General features: G+C 42.0%; 1 long non-coding RNA gene across 1 annotated transcript; it reads left to right on the top strand.

The window, feature by feature from the left end:
• Positions 1 to 856: 856 nt before the first annotated feature.
• On the top strand, positions 857 to 24,016 carry LOC128561868 (uncharacterized). The gene is made up of 3 exons (XR_008373355.1): positions 857 to 1,411; positions 21,542 to 21,661; positions 23,421 to 24,016. It is a non-coding gene; the product is annotated as an uncharacterized LOC128561868 (long non-coding RNA).
• The last annotated feature ends 811 nt before the right edge of the window (positions 24,017 to 24,827 follow it).

Raw genomic sequence — 24,827 nt, 5'->3', positions numbered from 1 at the left:
TTATACTTCCTTCTTACACTTGATAATGTGTCTGATATTCAACCGTTTACTTGTATTCGATAGGTCTAGTTCACTTCTTTTCTTTCTTTCTTTCTTTTTGACACTCTCACTTTGTCGCCCTCTGTAGAGTGCAGTGGCGTCATAACTGACAGCAACCTCAAACCCTTGAACTCAAGTGATTCTCTTGTTTCAGCCTCCTGAATAGCCGGTACTACAGGTGCCCGCCACAACTCGTGGCTAATTTTTTAGAGACAGGGTCTCACTCTTGCTGAGGCTGGTCTCAAACTCCTGAGCTCAAGCAATCCATCTACCTCGGCCTCTCAGAGTGCGAGGATTACAGGTGTGAGTCACCACACCAGCCCTAGTTCATTCATTTTCATTGGTATATATGTTTCTGTTGTATTAATTTTCTACACACCACTTCCTTCACATTTCGAAGGTCATTATGTGTGCAAGTAAACACTCGGAAAATTTTGTTATACTGTTAAATGACACTGACAGCTAACTGAACAACTTACACTTGGTTCTTTTGGCTGGATCTCTGCTCTTCGCCCCAATACTGAGACGCCCCAATACTGACTTAATTACAGCGTTACACTCTCACCTGGGTTACCAACTGACCTCACGAAACGTCTAAGACTACACTTCCCAGAGAGCATTGCGGCACACTCTCGCGCCTAATTTCAGTTTTCTTTCTCCCTCGACGAACTTCCGGGTCATATAGGCGGGGCCAAGAGAATCTTCCAATGAGCGCCTCCGCAGCTTGAGAGGGCGGGGTAATTGCCCTAGGAGCGCCCAGGTGGAGGCGCCAATAAAGCGCGAAGGTCGCTGGTCTGGGTCGCCGAGCCGCGCCAGCCGAGGAGGGTGGGGTTTCCTGCTTTCTCCCTGAGGCTCTCTCATGACCTCTCAGCCTGTAGGCCCCCTACACCCCGCTTTATGTCCCTGGTGGCGCGGCACCAGGAACCTCCACGCCCCTGGCCGCTAGCCTGAGGGGGCCCTCTGTCACCTCCTGTTCTTCCTTCTCGAGCCGTGACAGATGAAGAGGGTGTGCGCTGCACCTGCGAAGATGCTTGTCTGTGCCATAGGTGCGCGCCAGGCGCGGGGTCCGGGGCTGGCGTCCCAGGGCCTGGGCCCAGCTGGGAGGCGGGCCTGTGCGTGAAGAATACATATTGGATGCCCAAAGGGACGCGGTACCAGACTCCGGGGATGCTCGCTTCACACCTGTCAAGTGCACAGAACAGGGAGGCATTTATTTACCTGAGATTTTCTGAGTTCCTGGTGTGTGTTAGGAGTATCCAGAGTGGTGTGATTTTCTCGGAGCTATAATCTTGCTGGAAAGACAAACATGAAGCAAATAATGAGTGCAGTCTTGATGAGTTATGAAGAAGAGAATGTAGGTTCTTCCTCCTTGGTAGGTTACATTCTATTGATCCCCATGGTGCACCTGTAACTCAGGCCCCTGAGGGGAAAAGGACCTTTCCAGGACCACAAAAAAAAATCTTTTTTTCACAGCTAGTAGCATGCTGCCCCCACTTTTAGGGATGTGGTAGCAGGGGTGGGGGTGGGGACGTTGCCAGCGCAAGTATATGTCCCAGATGAGGCTTGAGTGTCCACCATTTATTCTTTCCTGCAACAAAAATATATTGAGTTCTTTGTTTCAGGCCCTTACTGTGGGCTGATTGGTGGGAATTTTAATGGTAGGAATACACAATGAGCAAGGCAGACATGGTGTCAGATGTACTGAAACTCACAGCCAAGTTGGGAAAGACAGACAGGAAGCAAATAACCTATGAGATACATAATTACAGTTTAGTGTTGAGAGCTGACAAATACAGCATACCTTAGAGTTTGTAATTTAGACAGGGATGTTTAAGCTGAGAACAAAAGGGATTGTATAGTGGGGAAAACCAAAGTTTGGAAGTAAGCCTTGCACTTTTTTTTTTGAGACAGTCTCACTGTGTTGCCCTGGGTAGAGTACCATGGTGTCTTAGCTCACAGCAACCTCAAACTGTTGGGCTTAAGCAATTCTCTTGCCTCAGCCTCCCAAGTAGCTGGGACTACAGGCGCCTGCCTCAACGCCCAGCTATTTTTGTTGTTGTTGTAGTTGTCATTGTAGTTTAGCAGGCCCAGGCTGGGTTTGAACCCGCCAGCCCCAGTGTATGTGGCTGGCACCCTAACCATTGAGCTATGGGCACCTGAGCTTTTTTGTAGGTTCTTGGAGATGAAGTTTAGTGAGCATGGATTGTAGAGCCAGATTCTGTCAAACTGAGTTTTGCCCCTTACTAGCTGTGTAAAATCAGGCAATTTACTCTGAACCATTCTGTGCCTCCGTTTCCTAATCTTTAAGTGGGGGTGATAATCCCATTTCATAGGTGGTTGTGAAGATTAAATTATATTTAATAGCAGTAGAGCACGTAGAATGGTCTCTGGCATGCAGTAGGTATCTTTGATGGCTGAATAAGTAAATAAAAAATATCTAAGTTTTAAAGGCTTTGCTGAAAGTGATAAATAGCTCAAAAGATAGAAAAGGGTTTTCTTGACTTCTGGAAAACAGAACACAGAAAGAATCAGCAATGTTTTAAACAAAAAGTCATTAAAGCCGGGCTGGGTGGTTCATGCCTATAATCCTAGCACTCTGGGAGGCTGAGGTGGGTGGATTGCTTGAGCTCAGGAGTTTGAGGCTAGCCTGAGCAAGGGCAATACCCTGTCTCTAAAAATAAGCCAGGCATTGTGGCGGGCACCTGTGGTCCCAGTTACTCTGGAGGCTGAGGCAGGAGTATCTCTTGAGCCCAGGAGTTTGAGGTTGCAAGTGAGCTATGATGATGCCACTGCACTCTAGCTGGGACTACAGAATGAGACGCTTGTCTCCAAAAGAGACCATTCTAAAAAAAGGGGGGGGGGAGAATAAGGGTAACTTACTTTTAGAGTGTGAGGAGTAAATGACATAACTGACTCAGAACAATTAGTGTCTGGTGTCTGGCACAAAGGGAAGGCCTCAGTAAATTATTATTGGTAGTTTTGATTTTCCTCCAGTCTGTGTGTTATTTGGTTGAAGTTGCTGACTATGTAGTAGCTATGGGTCAGACTGGTTCCTGCCTCCCTGAGTTAGTTACAGCCATAAAATCCCTAAGATAACATTTAAAAAGCCAATTATCTTCCCAGGGCACTACAGTTCTGTTACCCCTATTTTAGTTTGCTTTCTCCTTTGGCTCAGGTTCATTCTGGGGGTAATGAAGGTGTTATCTGTCTCAGAGAGTTATTGTGAAGATAAATGTGGAGTGCTTCCCATAGTGCTTGCCATTCAGTCGGTGCTCAAAACTGGTAGTTTCTGTTATCACCACCACCATTGTCATCAAACCATTCTCATTATCCTTGTCATAGACTTGTGCTATGAAAAAGCACAACAAATTCTATCAGTTAGAATTTTTCTGATAGTATATATTAGGTTTCTGCTTCCTAATTCTATTTAATTCAGCAGATCTTTTTTTTTTAATTCAGCAGATCTTGATTGGGCACTTACAATGGTAACTAACTCTCCCACTCTCTCCTTATGCCCATCGTGCTGTGCCCCACAGTTAGTTTTCCTCTCTTCTGTTTACATGTGACCCAGTCCTCCCACCAAACCCTCACTGTGTCCTCTGAAAACATCACTCTTAATCCACAGGTGCCTCTATTTCCTCAGCCTCTCCTTATCCATTTTCCCTCTCCCTTTTCCTTAACTCTGACCCTTCCCTGGGGACATGGTTTCCTTTCTCAAGTGGTCCATCTCTTCTCTCAGAACCTGCATATCTCAGGATGAGAGGGTTTAAGTTTTGTGTCCTCTCTGCTGTTTGTTTCCTGTCTCATTTCTTTGAGTTCCATCATACCAGGCTGGACCACTCCTCGCTACTGCTGTTCACCTTCTCCTGGTTATTCACCTAATTCTTTGAAGACTTGGGTGCCTGGCCCTCAGAATTCTGCTTAAATTCTTGACATCATCCTAGGTGACCTCAGTGTCCTTGTGGAGGGCACAGCCTACATATAGGGACTCACTTTCTTGACCATCTTAGTTGTAGTGATTCCCTCTTACCAAATTCTGTCACCTCTTCTCCCATGATATCCTGTATTTACATCCTGACACTGCAGTGCCTCACAGATGGCCAGTCCAATACTCTCCAACCTTATCTTTCCAGATTGCTTTGTCAATTATTTCTGCTATGCTCATTTTTTTCTTGGGACCTCCATGGTTTTCTGTATCCTTTAGATATTCCCTCTCTACTGTTCTCTCTCAGTTGATCTTAGAGTTCATAGTCCATTACTCAGTAATTCTCTTGGAAATGCCTTTATCTCCCTTGCCCTTTGGTCCTAGTAGACCTACAACCTTGGTTAATCAAACTATGCATTTCTGCCTTGAGTATTGGGGTACAAATCACACAACAGGGCAGCTTGATACTGCTATGAAGTCGTGTCACTTAACTTTACCTGTGCCCTTAATAGAGCCTGATCATTCTAGTATGTTTCTCTGGTCAACTCACTGTCCCATTCTCCAGAATACTTAATTCAGTCATTTTTCACTTTCCTCAAACTTCTGATTTACCCTCCTTCTTTTCAAGATAGTGTTGGCCATTGCTTAACATACTACGTAGAAAGTGGAAACCTTCAGATGGAAACTCCATTAGCTTTTTTCCAAGAAGCTTAACTGTCTTTTTCTCCCATTACAGTTTTCCATGCTCTGCAGTAAAGAGCACCAGAAACACACCTGTAATGGAACAAGTTGGGGTCAGTACTTGTGGCAAGGAGGGGAAACTCACAGATAAGGAACTGTGGGGCATATATCAGTAAAAGGGTATTACAGACTTTTTAGGATTTGGGCTTTGGCTGGATGATTAAGAAGGTCCAACAAAGCAAGCAGGGATTTGCTGTGGACTGAGTGCTGATAGGAGGTGGGGACAGTTCTATCATCAAGTGCCCAATACTTTTTTCTAGGTGGGGGTTTGGCTAGGGTAGGGCTAAATGTATGAAGAAGTCACACTCACAGGAGGGAGGGATATTTGGTATTTTGTGGGTGGCATGGTGACCTTGTTTTTGTCTGTTGTCAGAGAAAATTATGAAGAGATCTTGTTTCATCTCATATCATCACTGTTGCAGAGGGCCCTGTAAGTTGATGTTCTGTGAGATTGTTTCTGTCCAACAGAACAACGTAGCCTTTCTGGGTGCACCAGCCAGCTTCCGACAGCTCTAAGACCTGGCTTCTGGTGGCAGGCCAGCTCACAGCGGTCAGAGCTGCTTTTCTCTGCATGAGCAGAGGCATGGAGACTGATGCATAGTGATGTGTGAGGGAGACTTGGCGTAGTATGAAGAGTGGGTGGTAGGAGAGCATTCAGAGAGGTCGTGAGAGAATGAATTGTGGAAGGTCCTGAGCAGTGTGGGTTTCATGCTGAGAGATTTTAAGTGAGGGAGCTGACATGCTGAGTTTGTATTTTAAAAAAATCTCCCCAGCTGTCTCCTTTCTCCCATGGCCACAGCTTGTCCTCAGGCTTTACTCACTCCCAGGCTCTATTGCAACACTTCCGGATTGTTCTACCTGCTGGCCAGGTGATGTTCAGAATCGTCAATCTTATCCTGTCACTTAAAACCTTCCAGCTCCCCCACAGCTACCAGGTAAAAATCTGCACTTGCTTGTGTGACATACTGTACCAGTTCATGCTGTACCAGCCTGTATCTGACGGCCAAGTGTGAATCTCCACTTACATGTCTCAGAATTATCTCAGATTCACTTTTTCTAAAAATGTGCTTGAGATCACCTTGCTGTGCTCTCTTCCTGGCCTTCCCTCACCCACTGTGAATGGTGCCATTGTTCATTGAGTTCACAGGTACAAGAATGACATCACCTTGAAACTGCCCTTTTACTTTCCCTCTATGTGATCAATCAGGCAGAACTGTCGATTTTATCTACTAAGTATTGCTGGAATCTACTGCCTTTCTCTACCGGTTCTGTCTTCTCAGAAGCCAAGGTCATGTGTTATCTCATCTACTGGCCCCTAGTCTGTCAGCTGTGCACCCCATTCACTCTTACCTCTCCCAGACCCCCTCTGACCCTGAAGCCAGAGGTTTATAAATGGCTCATTTGATCCTGTCATTCCCTAAAGGCTTCCTGTTAGAAAAGGACAGGTTCCTTCCATAGTCTCCAGGGCCCTGTCTTCCCTGTCCTACTTTCCCAGCTAACTTTATACTGGTTTTCCCTCCCCTGGGCCATCCTTTCAGTTCCTGACCAGTGCCCTGTCCTGCCTTTTTTGGGGCCTTTGAACATGCTGTTCCCTCCGCCTGGAATGCTTCCTCCCACCCTCCCTTGCCTAATTAGTTCCACACCATCTCTCAGATTAAGGCATTGTTTAACATTCTTTACTGAGTTCCTGTTCACTTTATGGCAGCACCAGTTCTAGACAATGTGGAATCAGGAGTGAAAGAACAGATAGAGCTCTTGAGGAGCATTGATTCTAGTGGAGGAAGCAGCTAGCAAATGAACAATTCATCTGGGCATGTCGGATGATGATTTGTCATTTGAGATGGGGTGGCCAGGGAAGGCCTCACTGGGGAGGCCAGTGCAGAGGAAAGACTTTCAGGGGCTAGGGAGTGAGCCCTGAGCCCTGTGGGTATCTGGGGAAATGGTCTCCCAGGCAGTGAGAACAGAGATTAGAAAGGCCCTGGAGTAGGAGCTGGGTGACTGAGGGGAAAGAGTAAGGGGTGAAATCTAGGAGGCTGTGTGGGCAGATGTTGCAAGCTATGCATGGTGGGCTCTTGTGAGAACCCAACTTTTACTGTAAGGGAGATGGGTGCCATTGGAGGATTCTGAACTGAAGAGAGAGGTGACCTGACTTGGGTTTGACCAGGGTCACTTCAGCTTCTCTGCAGAGAATAGACTGGAGGGCGAGGACGGAGGTAGGGAGATCAGTTAGTCGGCTGTGGGAGTATTCCATGTGAGAGAAGCTGGTGCTTGGGTCAGGAAAGTAGTGGTGGAGACACGGAGAATCCACCAGATTCTGCACACATTTGGAAGGTAGCGCTACTAGAAGGTCCTGACAGAGGATATGGGGTGATGCTACAGGGCCAAGATGACCCTAAGGTTTTTGGCTTAGCTGAGGTGGGGCTCCCTCCAGGAGGCCTCTCTGGCCCCCACAGACGAGATCTACCCCTGTTGAATGTTCTCATGACACCCTGGGGGTCTCCTTTGTGGGGATCAGCCTAGCTGTAATTCAGAAATTTAAGATTTAGTGGTTGTCTCTTCCAAAGGGATAAACTGGATACTGAGAAGGGACCATGCCTATTTATTTGGACCTTTGCACAAATAAATGGACCAGGTGCACAAATAAATATTTGTCAGATAGCCAAAGTGACTAGAAATGGAATATAAATGTTTAGATGATATTTCCTGATGAGGTCTTAAAATTATGCTTTTCTATGTTACTGGTTTTAAGTGGTTTGTGTATTCCAGAAAGCCCTTCATAGGGCTTATGAAGTTGAAATTTCATTCTGAAAAAAATATAACTCAATCTGATATCTCAACTAAATAAAAATTGTTCTTCCTTGACATGGATGGAGGTGACAGGGTGACCTCTTGGCAAAGCCAGCTTTGTCCTGAGGGCTTCCGCCTGGGGCCTTTCCAGCACATTGATGATGCCTTCCTAGCTGTGCCTCAGAGAGCGAAGTTAAGATTTTGATCTGGAATATTTTCAAGGCAGGTGCTGCTTTCCATCTCCAGAGAGTACATCCCACTTTTGAGCTAGAACATTCTGTCAAAAATAAATTAACTGTGAAACTTGTCCATTGATAATGTAATGTCAATCCTGGGTGCTTTATTGTTGTTGTTTTTCCCGAGGAGCAAATTAAATTTTGGAAAATATCTGCCAAAGATAAAGAACTTAAATCTAGAATATCTCACACCATTTCTCTCTCTCTCTCTTTTTTTTTTGGAGACAGAGTCTCACCTTATTCCCCAGACTAGAGTTCTGTGGCATCAGCCTGGCCCACAGCAACCTCAAACTCCTGGGGTCAAGCAATCCTCCTGCCTTAGCTTCCCTAGTAGCTGGGACTACAGGTACCCACCACCACGCCTGACTAATTTTGTTTATTCTTAGTAGACATGGGGTCTTGCTCTTGCTCAGGCTGTCTTGAATTCCTAAGCTCAAGCAATCCTCCCACTTTGGCCTCCCGGAGTACAAGGATTATAAATAAGTGTGAGCCACTGCACTCAGCCTCTTAAGCTTAATTTTTTAATGACTGCGTGGATTAGAAAGATGAACATGTTGCACATGTCATTCACATAGATTTGCTTCTTTCTTTTTAATGGGTGCATAGTGTTCTGCAGCATATTTGTAGTTTTTGGCCATCAGAATGATGAGTTGAATGAGATGCTAATTACTGAATATTCTCCATTTGTTTAGTTTACCAACCAGCAAATGGAAAATAATCTCTTTAATTTGTATTCTCTAATTACTAGTGAGGTTGAGCCTTTTTTTCGGTATATATTTATGGGGTACAAGTGTAATTTTGTTACATGGATAGATTGTGTAATGGTAAAGTCTAGGATTTGAGGTTATTCATTACTGAAGTAATGTACATTGTACACATTAAGTAATTTCTCATCATCCACCCCCCACCACACACACACACTCCTGAGTCTCCATTGTCCATCATTTCACACAAAGCTGGTATGTTTAATTAGCTCAGTGTTATTGATATTTTTTATATGAACCCTCTCTATTGGGCTGTTAGTCTTGTTTGGTCATTTGTATTTTGTTGTTGTTGTTGAGACAGAGTTTCACTATGTCACCCTTGGTAGAGTGCTGTGGCGTTACAGCTCACAGCAACCTCAAAGTCCTGGGCTTAAGCGATTCTCTTCCCTCAGCCTTCCAAGTAGGTGGGACTACAAGTGCTAGCTACAACGCCTAGCCATTTTTTGGTTGCAGTTGTTGTTTTTTAGCTGGCCTGGGCCAGGTTCGAACCCGCCACCCTTGGCGTATGTGGCTGGTGCTGTAATTACTGTGCCATGGGTGCCAAGCTATATTTGTATTTTTATTATTGATTTGTAGGAACCTTTATGTGAGGCACAGTAATACTTCACTTCTGCTTTTGTTCTGCTCTTGTTAAGTTGATGCTTGTCTCTTGGTTTACTGTGTACAGTGTACTTTATAATTTAGAAGTCATAAATCTTTATGATGCAAAACCTGATAATCTTTACCTTTATGGGCTATGTTTGGGTCGTGCTTACCATTTCAATCATATAACATTTTCTTTTAGCACTTTTATGGTTTTGGCTTTTATATTTAGATCATTCATCTCTTTTTATTAGTTTGCGTATTGCAAGGTTGCAGTGTTGATATTGTCCCTAATCATTAGCCAGTCCCTATACCAACTATTGAATGGTCCTTATTTCCCCATTGATTTGAGACAAAACCTGCCTTATATACTAAATTCTTATTTTATAATTGCACATGGCAATGCATATGTCATCCTTGACCTCCAGTTGAAATCAGTTCTTTTCATTCTGACAGCTGAAAACATGGACACCCAAAGATACTTGGTTGTACATTGAGTCAGACCTTCCATAGCTTGTTTCACAGGATTGGGATAGGTTTTTAGCAGGGAGTTTTTGGATTTTCCCAGATTACTCGAGCAGCTTTGCCCCAGAAAGGAAGAAGAAAAGGAAAGAATACTAGCAAGACATATGTCTTGAGTGTGTTCTTTTTCATGAAGAAAGCGATCTTTTCAGGAAGCCCTCCCTACACAGTAGACTCCTGTGTACTTCTCACTGGCTAGAAGTAGGGCCCTGGAAGTTGAAAATTTCTAATAAGGTAGATTGATGCCTCAAATTTGGGGTTCTCTTACTATGGAAGAAGGAATGAGCAGATGTTGAAAAGCGAACTTGAAATGTCTGCTCTATCCTTTTTGTTTGTTTTGCTTCAGAATTTCTTCAGGTATTTTTAAGTTAGAGAGGGAGAATAGAGAAGAGAAGGAAGGAAGGAGGGGAGAGAAGGGAGATGATTTACATATAATAAAATGCTTAAATCTTCAGTGTTCATTTAGTCGAATGTTAACAATCGTGCATACCTGTATATTACCACCTAAAACAAGAGATAAAAATTTATCTTTTAGGCGGTGCCTGTGGCTCAAGGAGTAGGGCACTGGCCCCATTTACTGGAGGAGGTGTGTTCAAATCAGCCCCGGCCAAAACTGCAAAAACAACAACAACAAAAAAATATTTATCTTTCTTTCCCTTCTTTGGCTTGTTCTTGCTCTTTCGCCCAGGCTGGAGTATAGTCATAGTCATAGCTCACTGCAGCCTTGAACACCTGGGCTCTGTGATCTTCCCACCTCAGCCTTCCAAGTAGCTGGAACTTCAGCCATGTGCCACCATGCCTGGTTAATTTATCTTTAAAATTCTTTTAAAGAGGAGGTCTCACTACGCTCCCAGGCTGGTCTGGAACTCCTGGTCTCAGCCTCTCGAGTTGTCAGGATTACAAGGGAGAGCCACCGCACCTGTCAGTAGATATAAAATATTTCTGAAACTCCAGAAAGTTCTCTCATATCTCTTCCTTGTTCACATCACCCCCACCTAGTAACCATTTTCTGATTTCAGCTGCTATAGATTAGATTTGCCTATTCTTGAATGTCATATAGTAAGTGTTCTTTTGTGTGTCTTTTACTGAACGTGTTCTCTGAGATTCATCCATATTGTGTGTGTTGTCAAAGGTAAAGCTGAACTCTAAAGTGTTAATCAGTAACAAGTATTGCATTTCAGTCAAACACAATCCAGTGTGAACTGAGCTCGGTTTTGTATAGAGGTGACTGGGTGTTGTAAAAGGAAAATGAGAAAGTAGGGAGATGAGCAGGGCTCAGTAGAGTCAGAAGTGAAAAATTACTGAGGTGGGAAGGAGGCATTGATATTGTCCCTAATCATTAGCCAGTCCCTGTACCGAAACCCTCTGGGTTTGCCTGCTTGGGCTTATCTAAGTTAGGCTCCTGTCCTTCCTCAGAGGCTGCGAGAGTGGCCCTGTCTTCAGGTTTTGATCGGAACAAACAGCGAATTTTTTTGTCAGCCTTGACTTTTCTCAGGCAGGCACTGTTAGGGTGTCATCCTACGGATGAGGCCTTGAGCTGTTAGAAAGTTAGTGTTTAAGTCTTTATGGGACAGAGTGACGCCTAGTAGAGAAGAGGGCTCAGAAGAGCCTGGCTAGAGTTTGGTCGAGGAGAGAATCTTTGTCAGTGTAAAGCAGTTTGCTCCGTTTTGATATTGTATTATATGTCTCACAATTTGTTCATCTATTCACCTGTTGATGAACATTTGATTTGTGTTCAGTTTTTGGCCATCATAAATAAACTGTGATGAACATTCTTGTAGAAGTCCTTCATTCTTCTTGGATAAATGTCTGGGAGTAGAACTGCTTAGTCATAGAGTGGATGTATTGTTAACTGTCAAACTAATTTCCAAAGTGGTTTATTAGTTTATGCTTCCCACTAGTAACATGTCAAAACTCCGTTTGCTCTATATCCTTGTTAATATTCAGTATCATCTATAGATGTGAAATAGCATATCATTATGGTTTTAAATTATATTTCCGTGGTGAATAATGATGTTATGCTCCTTTTCATGTACTTTTTGGCCAATCCTTCCTTTTTTTGTGAACTGAGTCTCTTGCGGATTTTTCTTTTTTTAATCATTTCGTTTTTGATCTGTCAATGTTTATTATATATTCTGCACAGGACTTTTTAATCAGGTAAATATATTGTAAATATACATACATGTATAGGAAAATGAAAGTGAAATATCATTTACATAGTGTCAAAAAAACAAACTAGGAATAAATAATGAAAGACATGAAACACCTTTAACAAGAAACTATAAAATATTGCTAAGATACATTAAAGAAGACATAAATGGGAGGTATTCTTTCTTCATACATTAGAAGACTTAATACTATTAAAATTTCTGTTTTCCCCAAATTGATCTATGGAGTCAATGTAATTATAATTCAAATCCTATTTCTTTGATTGAGGATATTAATGAATTGATTCTAAAATATGTATAGCAGGCTGGTTGCGGTGGCTCACGCCTGTAATCCTAACATTCTTGGAGGCCAACGCAGGTGGATTGCCCATGCTCACAGGTTCCAGACCAGCCGGATGTTGTAGCGGGCACCTGTAGTCCCAGCTACTCGGGAGGCTGAGACTAGAGAATCTCTTGAGCCCAAGAGTTTGAGGTTGCTGTGAGCTGTGACACCAGTGCACTCTACTAAGGGCAACAAGTGAGAGTGTCTCCAAAAAAAAAAAAAAATATATATATATATATATATGTATGGAAATGCATAAAGTCTCCTGTGCAGACTTTATGGAACAGCCATAAAAATCTTCAAAAGAAGAGCAGAATTGGAGAACTTATACTGCTAATTTTTTATACTACTTAATTTTAAGACTTACTGTAAAGCTACAATAATCAAAACATTGTGGTCTTGACATAAAGCTATACAAGTAGATCAGTGAAACAGTCCAGAAATAGACCTACCTATGTACTGTCAGGTGATTTTTGCCCAGAGTGGGAGGAGGGAAAATCTTTTAAACTAAATTCCAGATAAACTGGATGTTCAAATGGGGACTCCTATCTCCTACCATAAATGCCAATTAATTGGTAATGGATCATAAACCTACCCATAAAAGCTGGAATCATAAAGCTTCTATATGAAAACATAGGAGACTGTCTTTGCAACCTTGGGGTAGGCAAATATTTTGTAGGTAGAACATAAAAAGCACTAACTATAAAGGAAAAGTAGAAAATGATTAAGTAAACCATTGAATATTTGCAATACATATTCTCAAATGTTTTATTTTTTTTTCCAGAAGTATGTTAGCTTTATTCAAGTCAAGGGCATCTTGTCATTATATTTTATATGAACAAGTTTTTTGTTAAGTTAGATATGGGACATTGATCCAAGGGAACTTTCCGATTGGATTCCCCGCTCATTTCACCTTCCTGTGACTGTTGATCCCTTTTCCTTTTATGTTGTGCCCAACATTCAGGGACTGTTTACAACAGAGACTGATTTTAGATCATATTAATCCTTGCAAAATAAGTAGATATTAGATGAAGCCAAAAAGCAACACCTGTAATTTGCTGTTGGAGGGGGTTGTAGCCTGTGAGTCTTTCTAGTTATTGAGGCCCAGTTTCATAGCTGATTCTGCATTCCGGTTTGGGGAGATCTTAGGAACATTCCCTTAGGAAGGGAGAGAAATCCAAGATTTGTTTAAGTACAGAGTCTTTTGCCCTTAAGACTTTGCTTCCTGTCTTCCCTTTAAAACCTGGAGGAAATAGAAGCATTATTTTTTCTTTCTTTTTTGAGACAGAGTCTCACTCTGTCACCCTGGGTAGAGTGCTGTGGCAGCTACACACCACAAGCAGTGCATAATTAAAATTTTATCACCTAACAACGCATTTTTCAGAATATATCTCCATCATTAAGTGACACTGAAAATATGTATGCATGAATACAAGTAGATATTTATGCAACCCATTTGAGCAACTAAAACCTTACAAGGGAACAAAGAAATGTATGTGCGAGATCTAGATCCAGGTGGGCAACTGGGTTGGAAAACCTATAGCCTTAAGTTCTGTACGTTAATGAAATTAAGTTCCACAGTCGAAGTAACTACCTTGACCTCTGTCTGTAATGCACTGCCTTCCTTGTATGGGGGGTTTATACGTACTTGTATTTGTCAGACATTTTCAGTGATGCCTGGCACATAGTCTACTCCCCCAGCACCCCCCCCACTCCATGAGTGTAGATGAGGCCCAGGTTTGATTGTTACAGGCTGGGAGAGTAGGCAGGCCCTTCCTCCCCCTCTGAAGCTTCAGCTGAGGAAACACCTATTGGAGATGGATTTCACACCTTTCTGGTGAAGGACCCATTGTTGCTGTTGACACTTAGGCAGATGGGGTAGTCAGTGATGTTTCTGGAATGAACAAGTGGTTGGGCCAGATCAATGTTTCCCACGGGAGGAATGTGAGATGATGTTAAGTGGTACACTGACAGACATATTACATGCTTTTTATTTTTTTAACATTTAAATCATTTTTATTATTGATTTTAAATAGTTTTTAAAAATTTAAGAATATTATGGGGCTACATACATCTTGTTTATGGAGTTTGTTTTTGCATATTTTAAGTCAAAGTTGTGCCCCTCACCCAGAAAGTGTGCAGTATATTTATACAATATATCCATTGAGTGGGAATTTATTCGTTTTCCTCCTCTTCCCTTCCCTCTTGAATTTCACTTAGTTTTACTTCCATATGAACACAAAAGTGCTGGTCAAGTAGTTTTTCCATTCTTGTGATACTTTACTTAGGAGAATGATCTCCAATTCCATCCACGTTTTTACAAAAGATACTATATCACCATCTTTTTTTTTTTTTTTTTTTGAGACCGAGTCTCATTATGTTGCCCCTCAGTAGAGTGCTGCGGTGTCACAGCTCACAGCAACCTCAAACTCTTGGGCTTAAGTGATTCTCTTGCCTCAGCCTCCCATGTAGGTGGGACTACAGGCTCTTGCCACAGCGCCTGGCTATTTTTTGGTTGCAGTTGTCATTGTTGTTTAGCAGGCCCAGGCTGGACTCGTAACTACCAGCTTCGGTGTATGTGGCTGGCACCCTACTCACTGAGCTATGGTAGTCGAGCCACCACCATCTTTTTTATGCTGAATAGTATTCCTGGTATACATATACCACATTTTATTGATCTATTCATGAATTGATGAGCACTTGGGTTGTTTCCACATCTTTGCATGTTTTGCATTTTGATAGTTAGGAGTTTATTACTGTGTTGTGTTAGAAGAAAATATTAGGTAGCATATCAGACTTAAGTATTAAAAGAGTGAGTGATTTAAAGGCATTCTAAACAGAATGGGTAGTATGTGAATGTCATGGAAATTGAAAGCAGTAATGGGTTGAAAGAAGACTGGGAAAATCTTTGAGGTCTTTCTAAATCTGAGATTTTTGATTCTTTGAATCTGGGCTCCTAATGTGAAATCAGAATATACAAATAGAAGGGATGTTCTGTGGACTTTGCGATCAGAGGTTTGTAGTAGAAATTAGCAGGTAGAACTCCATGCTCAGTGTCATGGACGGTGCAGCAATAACTACTATTAACATTGAGGTGTGTATGTGTGTGCGTGTGTGTGGGTGATCTAACAAAATGGGCACATCTGGTGCGTAAAATTCAGTAGCCTGCTTTGTCCACCAGATACTATAACTCCATGTTCAGTGTTTTTATAGAGAAATGTTTGTGTCCAGGCTTGATGATTTCCTTAGGACAGTCTTAGCAGTGGGATTGTTTGGTCTACATGTTTGTGTGTTGTTTCAGGATTTTCACACCTGTTGCCACAGGGCCTTGCAGCACAACTGCTCCCCACTTATGGTTCTGGTGGTTGAGTGCCCTCTTCCTCGTCCCTCTCCACAGCTAAGTTCAATTAAACCATAGTTTTGTTGCTAATTTAATAGGAGAAACTGCTGTATTTTTGCTTTCGTTTTGCATTTTTTTGGTTATTGATGAGACTGAACTTTCTGTGTCTTCATTGTTTGGTTGTGTTTCCTTTCCTGTGAATTGCCCCCAATTAGTCTTTTTCCCATTTTTTAAATCTGGAATTTTAGGGTTCCTATTAATTTATAAGAGTTATCACTGACCTTCAGCCCCCAGGCCTCCTTTGTGCTCTTGTCTGTGCCCACCCAGAGCATCTCTGTCTGCTACTCAGTCTGTCTGGAATGCCTTTTGGTTTTTTTGTTTTTTTTTTCTTGGCTGGGGTTGGGTTTGAACCTGCCACCTCCGGCATATGGGGCCAGCGCCCTACCCACTTGACCCCAGGTGCCGCCCTGGAATGCCTTTTGGACAGCTACTTTCTCCTATCCTCCAGGTCTCAGTGGCCTCCCCTCTGTTGAGAGGCCTTCGCCTTCTCACCTTGGTCCTCTATACTAGTCATGCTGTTCATTCCTCATAATCTTTTGTCTCTCTCATTTCTCTTCTTGTTCACCATTGTATCCCCGGTGCCTAGCACTCAGCAGACACTCAAGTATGGCTGGAATAAATCAGTTGTATTGAATAGTGTAACTGTTCTTTGTTGTCCGAGAGAGCAGTAGTTAAGTCCAACAAGTTACAGCTTCCAAAAGGAGGCAAATTGATCAGCTTTCAACAAAGTTGCTTAGCAGTGGGGGTGACCACCTTCCTTGGGACAGTAGTCAAGCAGTGACCTGCTATCACTGAAATTATTCTTGTACTAGATGTTGGGGGAAAAGTGGAATCTACACCTTGCCGGCCTGCAGTAGCAACTGCAGAACTGCAGGAGGCAGTTTTCTAGTCAAGGCAGTTGAGGAGTAGGGAGCACTTAGAGTGGGGGGTGGGCCTGGTGTGCACTCGTCACCTTGAGAACTCTATTGCTCATGAAATGGCTGGTTTTGGAAGACTTGCCCAGAAGAAAAGATGATTGGTTTTTGCAAGCCAAAGATGTAGATGGTGGAGTTGGCTAGGTCATTTCCAAGGCCCCTTCCAACCCTTAAAACTGTGGAATGAGCCTTCCCATTTGTGCAGTAATACTTGGCTACAATTCTTGTTTCAACTGTAGACCTGAATTTTACCACTAGATGGCACTAGGTGGCTCCTTTGAAATCAGTGTTTCTAGAACTGCCACCTACTGTGAGAAAATATATTGTTCATTGCTCTTAACACCCTCAAAACATACTTGAAACAAAAGTTTCATGGAAATGGGGCTGTTATTCAGAGCATCAGTTAGGATGTGTGTAATGCCTGTTATTTCCTATTTCTATTCTACTTTGTTTTTTCCTAAAGGCAGGTTTTGCAAACCAATTGATATTGTGATATTAAGGGGTTACAACTCACTGTTTGAAAACCATTATTTTAGGTAATGAACTAGTTTGCTGTAGATATGCTGTTTTCCTTGGACAGACTGAGCTTGTGTAGCAAATCCTGTTCACTAAAGAATATTTTCCTCATGTTTGTGCTGAGTTGCTCCATAGAGTAGCTGAACACATGTGATTCTTATGGGTGTCTGTGGATGAGAGAGACTGTAGGAGACATGTCTGTATATAAGTAAGCTTTGTTGGCTGATACAAAGAAAAGCTGTGTTATTTGCTTCTGGGAGCTCAGAATCTGCCTTGGAGACACAAAATAGAAACATACCTTCAATTTCAGCTCACTTATCAAGCAACATGGAAATGGGGCTGTTATTCAGAGTAAAAGTTAGGCTGCAAGTAAGAGAAGCCCAACTCAAGTTGGCTTAACAGGTGAAAACACTTCTTATCTCACAAAATGTATGTAGAGAGGCAAGAGCATTCTGCCTGCTCACCGCAGCTGAGCTTGGCCTTACAGATCAGGTCTTTTTCATGACTTCTCTGTCTTCCTAAAGCTGGTTCTAGTCATGGTTACAAGAAGGCCTCCAGTGATAATCAAGACATCAGCTCCCAGGCTTGAAACACTAAACTTCAACTCCTTAGTAAAGACCAGAGTAGAGAGTATTTAGACAACCATAGCATTTTCTAAGTTATAATTGTTTTGTTCATTGGTTTCTGGTTTCCCCACTATGACTTCCCTAAAGGTGAAGACTGGAGCCTAATACACAATCAGGAGAAATACTTAGATTTAGTGATGTTTGCCAAATCTTTCTGAGTCTCCCTTTCTCTGGCCTCAGAACTCTTTGTTTAGTAGTTATCTGACTAGATCTGGCCAATGAATTTCCTAGGAAAGGAGTTAGCAAAATGAGGAAAGAGAGTTGAGAAATGACCACTGTGGGAAATGTGAATGTAAAGCTGGGTAAATGGATGAGTCTTTACGTTTGTAGTGGGACACTACATGTGCATTGTTGGCCTTTTGAAGTGGATGTTTCCTCTGGTTCCTGGAAACTTGGCCTGAACCTTGGCCTGAACTTGCTAATCTTTCCTTACCTGCCTCCTTTTTCATCCTTTGTAGGTTTGCAGTAAGCATCAGCTACTGAGATGACCCATCCATTTAGCACTTGGATGGACTAAGGAGGGGAAGGCACCCAAAATTAACAGAGGCAAATGTCCATCTCCCTCCCCAACATCTCTTCATCAGCCTAGAGGCCAGAGGTTGTAGAGATTCATTCTTATAGGGAGGTCCAGAATGCATCCTTGCCAGTAGTATAGGAAAGTGCTTATTTCCCGACATCCTTACCAACATGGTATATTGTGAAACTTTTTGCTGTTTGTTAATCTGATAAATGAAAATTGGCATTATATTCCAATTTTATTTTATATTCTCTTATTTATGGGTGAGATTAATCATTATTTTCATATGTTTAAAATCCATCTATGGGCTTGGTGCCCATAGCACAGTGCTTATGGTGCCAGCCACATACACCGAAGCTGGCGGGTTTGAACCCGGCCCAGGCCAGCTGAACAACAATGCAACAAAAAATAGCCAGGTGTTGTGGTGGGAGCCTGTAGTCCTAGATACTTGGGAGGCTGAGGCAAGAGAATTGCTTAAGCCCAGGACTCTGAGGTTGCTGTGAGCTATGACACCACAGCACTCTATTGAGGGTGACATAGTAAGACTCTGTCTCAAAAAAAAAATTATAAAAATAAAATCCATTTATTCATCTTTTACTCTGAACTGTCCATGTCAGGAATCACTTTAATTTTCTTCTTCTTTTTTTTTTTTTGAGACAGAGTCTCACTATGTTGTCCTCAGTAGAGTGCTGTAGCATCACAGCTCACAGCAACCTCAAACTCTTGGGCTTAAGCGATTCTCTTGGCTCAGCCAGGACTATAGGTGCCCACCGCAATGCTCAGCTATTTTTTGTTGCAGTTGTTATTGTTGTTTAGCTGGTCTCGGGCCAGGTTCAAACACACCGGCCTTGGTGTATGTGGCTAGCACCATAACCACTGTGCTACGGGCACTGAGCCAGGAATCACTTTAATTTTAAAAAATATAAAGTTTTATTTTCTAAACTCCTATTCTTATACTGATTAAAATAAATATGGTGAAACTGCTTTATAAAACTGATATGAGGAGGAGAGTCTCTTAGAGTATTACATCAGACTTGCACCCTATTTTGGTGGAGGAAGAAAGGGCTCCATTTTACCTGTAGCTTATCTATATGTGTGGATTAATTCTGTGGATTTAATTGGCTTCTTCTGTTAAGAGACTTTCTAAGGGCATTTATGTATTTCATGCTGAGCATCCCTGAGTTTTTTCTGAATTTTGTCTGTCTTTCTGAATTTTCCCTAAGGATGGAGATTGTAAGTTTCCTGCCAAGCTTCATACCTTGAGGGTTGTATTTGTAAAGGATTTGAGTTTTCTACAGCGTTGAGGTCCTTCAGTGTAGGATGGAGGGAAAGCATTGTCAGACCTGATACTTCTCAAATGAAGGATGTCTCAGAGATGGTGACAGCAGTAGGCCTAGGCCCACAAGATTTGGTTCTCAAGATTCTTCAACAGATTTATTTTCCATTCCTGACTTACAGTATGAATGGCGTTGGCCATTTAAGCAGCCCATGTGAGGCTTGTACCAACAAAAACATCTCTAGAATATGGCTTCAGAGTGCAGTTTCAAGTGCCTGCTCTTCATAAGATCCAAAGAGCAAAGAGAAGTCTCTGTGTGGGAGTGTATGTGTTGCCTGGAATACTTGAATGGAAGTAGCCTGATGTGGTTAAATTCCTGGTCCCTCTATCTCAGGCAGCAGTTAGAGTGTGTGGGAAATTCAGCTCCTCTCTGTCTTAGCACTGTAGAGCCTAAGAGGGAAGAGATGAGGAATTACTTTTTGTTGCCATATGATAATGTTAATAACACCATTAGGCTTTGCAAATAATTTCCATCAAGGAAGTCAAAGGATTTCAGACAGGAGCATGACTTGTTCTCAGCCAGAGGGAGGAATTGATGAAATGTCCATAATTCTTGTGTATGCAGAGATTCTTGGCTGCGAAGATGGCTCCTGAACGTGGGTTCTATAAGAAATACAAAGACATTTTAGCATGGCAGTTCTGGAGAACAAAGATGCATTGTTTTGCTTTGCACTTTCTCCCCTGCTCTGGAGGCAGGTCTCCTAACAAATGCTGCAGAGTCAGGAGTATTCCTTCTTCTCCCACCCCTGCTGGCAGCCCGCCTGCCTGTTTCCTCTCCCTGTATTTAAACTTCTAGATGGTAGCCCAGTAGGAAAATGCCTCCCAAACACCCTCTTATTGTGTTTGGTAAGGGTTTTTTCCTCCTAATATTCAGTTCATCACGGATGATATCTCTGTAAAATACAATAAAAATGATTTGCTAGAAAAATAAAATTAAAAAGACATGCAAAATACAACTCCAAATTATTCATTAGTAGATTGAAAAGACATATATAATTGCTGTCAAATTGCTATAAAAGTTTCTAAGTTTTCTTCTCATGTTCTGTTAGTGATCGCCTGTGTACTTTGAGCAGGAGAGCTTTAGAACTCAGATGGAGTTTGCCTTTCTTTTTTTCTTTATTTTCCATCTCCTATTCCCCACCCTTCCACCCCAGAGTTTAACAAGTCATTTTAGTAGGCAACCATCTGCTTATGCCCCTCGAGTCTTACTTTGCATAGAGATGCTGACCCATTCAGGGTGGAGATGAAAGGAACAGAGTAAGGAATGTGGCTTCCTTTGTCTTAACATTCATCTGTCTAGTTTTCTTACCCAGAACATTATTTTCCATATGACCTCCCACTTTTGAGTTTAACCAGAGTCCTGAGTAGCTTTCATTATATCTACACATTTCTAAGGGAGACACTTGAGTCAGATATTTTGATGTAAAACACTTGCCTTTCATACATAAAACTATAGAACATTTTTTAAATTTTTTTTATTTATTTTTTATTTTTTTATTGTTGGGGATTCATTGAGGGTACAATAAGCCAGGTTACACTGATTGCATTTGGTAGGTAAAGTCCCTCTTGCAATCATGTCTTGCCCCCAGAAGGTGTGGCATGCACCAAGGCCCCGCCCCCCTCAAACTATAGAACATTTTTAAGGTAGCTAATTCCACATTTGGGCTCAGCACCTGTGGTTCAGGGGCTAGGGTGCCAGCCACATACACCGGAGCTGGCGAGTTTCAATCCAGCCCAGGCCTGCCAAACAACAATGACAACTACAACCAAAAAATAGCTGGGCGTTGTGGCGGGCACCTGTAGTTCCAGCTACTTGGGAGGCTGAGGCAAGAGAATCACTTAAGCCCAAGAGTTTGAGGTTGCTGTGAGCTGTGACGCTACAGCACTCTATGCAGGGTGACGTAGTGAGACTGTCTCAAAAAAAAAAGAAATAGAAAAAGAAAATTCCTCTATTTAATAGATTATACTTACTTTGTTTCAAAAAGGGGTTTTAAAGTTGCTGTTTCTCCCATAAAGTCTGAAGATAAGGCTTTGACACTGAAGAAGGGCGTGTTTTTTCTTTTTTGCTCTTTTGGTGACATGGGCTTTCCAGGGGTAGTTCTTTTTAATCACTGGGTGATAGCTTATTTCACTGTCCCTGTCTCAGGATATTTTGCTCAAGTCCATGGTGTCAGCAGCTTATAAGGTATTTCTAAGGAAGATAAAATGTCTCTATTGAATTCTCTACCTTGGGCCTGGGATGGATACCACCTTTTGGAAATTAAAGGTAAGTCAGAATTCCCCTATTCCCTCCCCAGTTGTTTAGGATTAATTGTTTGAAGATGTTCATTTGGTTGAAAATTTTAAAAATATACACATATTAAAAGATATGTAGCGATAGCCTGTCTCCCAGCCCTGCCCATGTGCCTTGGCATTCCCATACCTCCACAATCACCATCAGTCCCATATTTTATCTCATCAGGATGCTAGGGACAGATATTTTAGGGTTTTTTTAATTGTAATTAAATTTTTTTGCATGTATTGTACTGTGTGGAAATATATCAGGATGAAAATATCCACGAGTAGAATTGCTGAGTTAAAGAGCTTCTGCATTTGTGATTTTGATGACAAGTAAGATTTTGTTGGCACAGTGGCATCCTGGGTAAAGTTTGGAAATTGACAAGGCTGGGTGATGATAATATGATACACAATTCTTTTGTACTCATTCTCTGATTTGATCCTTTATGTGCCCTGTGAGGGTATGGATGCAGATATAATTTCACCACTTAGAGGGAATGAAACGTGGGTGTAGGTGGTGGCAGAACTCGGACTAAAGTGCTGGTCTTTGATTCTTGTTATTGCCAAACCTTCTCCCTACAAAGTTCTCACTAATAACATTTTCATTTTTATTATGTGTGTACAGATTTAGCTTGAGTCTTCGATCAGGTCGGTTCCGTGGCAATAATGGGTAGTGCCTTTCCCCAAATTTCTTGCAGGCATAACCAAGCCCTGCACATCTATTTTGTCCCCAATCAGCTCACCTGACAGGAATGTCATTGGTCATCAGATCTCCCAACCTTTCCCTTACTGAAGTGAGAAGTCGGTGGCCTAAAAGTTAGTTTTGGCAGCTCGGCGTCCATAGCATAGTGGTTACACCGTCTGCCGCATCATACACCAAGGCTGTTGGGTTCAAACCCACCCTGGGCCAGCTAAACAACAATGACAACTGCAACAAAAAGTAGCCAGGCGTTGTGGTAGGCGCCTGTAGTCCCAGTTACTTGGGGGGCTGAGGCTAGAGAATTGCTTAAGCCCAAGAGTTTGAGGTTGCTGTGAGCTGTGATGCCACAGCACTCTTCTGAGAGCAACATAGTGAGACTCTGCCTCAAAAAAAAAAAAAAATAGAAGTCCTACCATAGTTTAACAATTTGAAGTTTTAGTGTATTTTGTTTACTTCTTTAACCCCAGGGCATAGTATATTTCCTAACCCAGAATAGATGTACCATAAACGTTTTTTTACTGTGTAAATGAATGAATGAATGGAAGACTGAAGTTAATTATTGAACATGAGATATTATAGGGACCATTCAGGGAATGTGCTAATCCTTGCTGAGAACTCTTTTTGCCTAGTACCATGCCAAGTGCTTCATTTGGGTTGTCTCATTCAATGCTTAAAACAGGCTGATGAATTAAGTGCTGTTGTGATCCCCTTTTAGCAGATGAGGAAAACCAAGGCTCAAAAAAGTTAATTTACCCAAGGTCACCTAACTGGGAAAGAGTGGAGCTGAAATATAAATCCTGACTTGAAGCCCAAGATCAAGGCTGCTTAGTCGTAATTTATTTTTTCGAGACAGAGTCTCGCTCTGTCATCCCACAGTGCAGCGGTATCATCATAGCTCACTGCAACCTCAAAATCCTGGGCTCAAGTGACCCTCCATATGTATTTGTCATTTCTACAGTGAGTGCCTGTATTATTGCAGCAAATGAGCTCCTGAGTAAATTAATGAGTGAACTGACGCCTCTTCCTCCTCTTTCTCCTCTTCCCACAGGCACAACCCTCCCTTCTCAAAGCTCATTATAGAATTACATTCAGAAGACTCACTTCAGACACCAACTATCCTTAACCTAAGTTGTACTATGGGTACTGTATAAGTATTTTTGCTTTTTTTTTTCTTATAAAAGATGGAATGTGTATGGGGGGCATAGTGTTAAAGAACTTACACTTCTGCTGATACATTTGCACTTGTACTGCAGTTGCACTTGTATCCATCAGCAAATTTAAAACAACTTCCGATATGATGTCCTTACGTCTCCAGTCCTAAATCTTTTTTTAAAGAGTTTGAATTAGTTGCCAACATGAAAAAACTAAATTTCTCACAAAAATCTTGCTTTCTAGCTTTCCTTGGGGAAATCGAACTACATAGCAACATTAGACCGTGATTCCCGCCCAGGGATAACTGAGGGGTGGCTGTTCATTAAGAGGAGTCACGCATTCTCCAGTTCTGTCCCTACCACTCTGTTTTCTAACGCAGGACCTCCTTCACTTATTTCTATGATTGGTTTAGCCCCTGCGGTCAAGTTTCCCCTCAATTTTTCTCTTCAACTTTTAATCATATTACTAACAACACTTTTCTAATTTCTGAGCTTTTCAAATTATGGGTAGATCTTTCATTGTTTTCCATATGTGTCTGACTTTAAAGTTCAAGGGGATTTTATTAATTCAGGTCAGAGAACATGCTCGGGGTGGATGGCCTCACAAATGCTCAGTATGGATAACATAGTAAACAGCAGGCAATTAGGTTAGTTTCCTTTGATGTACAAGGAGTAATGCGTTACTCATCCTCTTGGTGACTGGAGTCCAAGTAAAGTTTCCACAAACAATATCTTCCCCACCCTTTATTTTCCTCATACAAATTGTAAAGAGAACCTATTTAAGCGCTGCCATTTGCTGGACTACGAGACTCTTAACGATAGGGGCACGTTCTTAAGTGATTTCATCATTGTATGAACATCACAATGTGCACTTACTTGAATCTAGATGGTAGAGCCTATTGCTCCTATGTTACAAACCTGTGTATTCCACTGAATGCCGTCCAGGGATGTCCAGCCTGCAGCCCTAAGGCCACATGCAGATTATTTGAGGCCTGTTTTCCTTATTTGCGGTGTTGAATGTTACAAAAATTATGCATGGACCTTTTTTTTGTTCATTAGCTTTCAGTAGTGTTTATGTTCTTAAAGTGTGGCCCAAGACAACTCTTCTTTTTCCGATGGGTGGCAGGAAAATAAAAATAAAAGAGGTTGGACACCCCAGCTAGGCAATTGTACCGCTGTGGTAAACCTCTATGTATCTAAACATAGAAAAGGAAAAAAACAAAAAACACAGGAAATGTCCAATAAAAATATGGTATGAAAGATAAAAAATGGTAAACCTGCGTAGGACATTTACCCACAAATAG

The sequence above is a fragment of the Nycticebus coucang genome, chromosome 12, assembly GCF_027406575.1.
Source record: "Nycticebus coucang isolate mNycCou1 chromosome 12, mNycCou1.pri, whole genome shotgun sequence".
In the NCBI taxonomy this organism is placed as follows: domain Eukaryota; kingdom Metazoa; phylum Chordata; class Mammalia; order Primates; family Lorisidae; genus Nycticebus; species Nycticebus coucang.
The sequence above is the reverse complement of the archived record's forward strand: the minus strand, read 5'-3'. Positions and strand labels throughout refer to the sequence as shown.